This window comes from Myotis brandtii, unplaced genomic scaffold, assembly GCF_000412655.1.
Source record: "Myotis brandtii unplaced genomic scaffold, ASM41265v1 scaffold4259, whole genome shotgun sequence".
In the NCBI taxonomy this organism is placed as follows: Eukaryota; Metazoa; Chordata; class Mammalia; order Chiroptera; family Vespertilionidae; genus Myotis; species Myotis brandtii.
Window position 1 is genome coordinate 190,356 of NW_005366311.1, and position 2,296 is coordinate 192,651.

The following is a 2,296-nucleotide window of genomic DNA, read 5'->3' on the forward strand; positions in this document are numbered from 1 at the left end:
ATATATATTTATTTTATAAGATGCACAGATGAGTCACTCCAAATGAGCAGAGTCCAGACAGGAAAAGGCAGGGCTGCTGTCCCTGAGCCCATACCTGCTACAGGAAGGCTAGGCTCAAGAGGTGGGAGAGTGCTCAGAGTTTGTAAGCCTAAGGGAGCAGCAATTTTCAAGCTGTTTCATCTCATGGCACTCATAAACTAATTACTAAAATTCTGCGGCACACCAAAAAATATATTTTTTGCCTATCTGACAAAAAACATAGGTACTGTATAATGTTGATTCATTCACCCCAACAGCTATTGCTGTGTTGGCTGTTATTTTTATTCGACAATCTATGGGAAAAGAGGTCAGTGCTCCTGACTAGTCAGGTCTTGCATGTTTTAAAAACTCTTGTGGCACTAATTGAAAATTGCTGTTCTAGACAGCTATATCCAATACAAAAAATGACACTGCCAACTCCATTCTTCAATTGCTGAAGCATTTCATAGTCTGCACAATAATTAACAAGAAAGCATAGCCAAGAGTAAATTTAATTAGAAGATTCACAACCCAATGATTTCAAAAGCAATTTTTAAGACATTTCTACAGCAAAAATATTTAATACTAGAGGCCCAGTGCATGAAATTCATGCACAGGTAGGGTCCCTAGCAGCTGCCGGCTGGCAGCCGGGGCCTCCCTTGGTTCCACGCTACCCCCTGGTGGTCAGCGCATGTCACAGTGAGCAATGGAACTCCCGAGGGGACACTTTGCATATTAGGCTTTTATATATATAGATGAGATGTGAGTATTTATTCAATATATGATTTGAAGTGATGGGGAGCCTCTGTTAACCACTCCAGCCTACGGTCCTGGAAGATCTTTTAATGTCCTTATACCTCTTCCACCCTCCAGAGTCCTCGTCCTGACAGCACTCCACTCTCCAGGCTCTTCTAAATCTGGCAAGCGGGGCAGTGAAGTTACATTTGAAATTGCCTTTGGAAATAACGGAACACCCCTCATCTCACAGATCAGGCGACAGCAAAGCTGCCTAGCTTGATGCCAGAATTCACGATGGGAGGCAGCATAGCATGCTGGACAAGAGCAGACTCTAACGCCATAACTGACCTCTCCCCACCCCGAGTCACAGCTGCGTAACCAGTTACTTAGCTGCTGCGATGTCCAACTCTGAAGAAGGAAGTGCCCAGCTCGTAGTTGGTCGCAATACTGAAACGTAAAGCTGGTGACAATACCTGACCTCGAGTCAGCACGGTGTTGTTATTAAGTAACATTAGTAGGTCCCACTTTACAGCCTGCAAAACTGCACCTTTAGGTTACCTCGTCTACACGCAGGCCACGGCCGGCATGATGAAGAGCCGGTGGCCAGCCCCCGGGCGCCCCAGGCTCTCCCGCGGCAGGCCCGTGTCTCCCTACCTCCTCCTCTGCCCCCTTCTGCAGCAGCCCTCGGAGAACTGCCGCAGCCCCGGGAGAACGGCCGCAGCCCTCGGAGAACGGCCGCAGCCCTCGGAGAACGGCCGCAGCCCGCACAAACCCGAGGTCCGCAGCTTCGTCCGCCGAGATTTAAATGGCCCGAGACTCACCGGGCCAGAGAACGCTCCTCGCGCGTCACTTCCGGTCCCGGGCGGGATCTCGCGGCGTGAAAACTGGCTGGGGCAGGCGCCGGACGGAAGTGGTCCCTCCCATTCTACCGCTGAGTGCCAGGCACTGCCAGAGGCTGTCCAGAGTAGTTCCGGGTTGGGATACCTGCCCTAGTGTGAGAAGAGAGTTCCTTTCACTGTCAGCAGTGTTCCAGGTGGGCGTACATGACACCGTCTCCCTAGTGCTAGTCGCTTTGGTTTGCGATAGGGACGGGGCGGAGGAGGCGGGCCCGCGAGGGGCGTTCTCTCGGACGGGTCCGCTGCTCGGCTTCCGGTGGGCTCACGAAACGAATTTGGAATATTCAGACCTCGGTGGGGGAGGGACCTGCCATCGCATCTTTTCTGTCTTGGCAGCAGCTGTGCTCCCCGAAGTGGTAAGGAATGGGGTGACGCGCTCATTTTTCGCTGGTTTATTCAGATACTTGCAGAGCGTGTGTTCTCGTTCTCGGGCTGCTTCGAGTGAGCGTTCCGGGTGGAGAGGCTGCTGCTGAAACAGATCGAATAAAGTAAGAAAGCACATGGTGTAGCAGGACAAGTGCTGGGGAAAGGAAACAGAGAAGGCACTGCGATTAGGGCGTTTTGAGCAGAGTTTTGAGCAGCGCCTTGGAGGGGAGGGCCACGCCCTGCAGGGTCCGAGAGAGCGGGCCGCGCGGAGGGCACGC

At 52.3% G+C, this 2,296-nt stretch overlaps 2 protein-coding genes across 6 annotated transcripts in view; one reads left to right on the plus strand and one right to left on the minus strand.

Annotated features, from left to right (window-relative positions):
* The window catches only part of NIF3L1 (NIF3 NGG1 interacting factor 3-like 1), a 15,369-nt gene extending 13,595 nt beyond the window's left edge, over positions 1-1,774 (minus strand). For 2 of the 5 annotated variants that reach the window (XM_005874130.2, XM_014546019.1), the window contains exon 1: positions 1,411-1,571. The gene's annotated coding sequence lies outside the window, so the exon portion shown is untranslated. The other 3 variants (XM_014546016.1, XM_014546014.1, XM_014546017.1) reach the window with 3 other exon arrangements.
* Positions 1,775-1,917: 143 nt separating this feature from the next.
* The window catches only part of PPIL3 (peptidylprolyl isomerase (cyclophilin)-like 3), a 7,536-nt gene continuing 7,157 nt past the window's right edge, over positions 1,918-2,296 (plus strand). Inside the window, 1 exon segment of the mRNA XM_014546020.1 lies at positions 1,918-2,140. The gene's annotated coding sequence lies outside the window, so the exon portion shown is untranslated.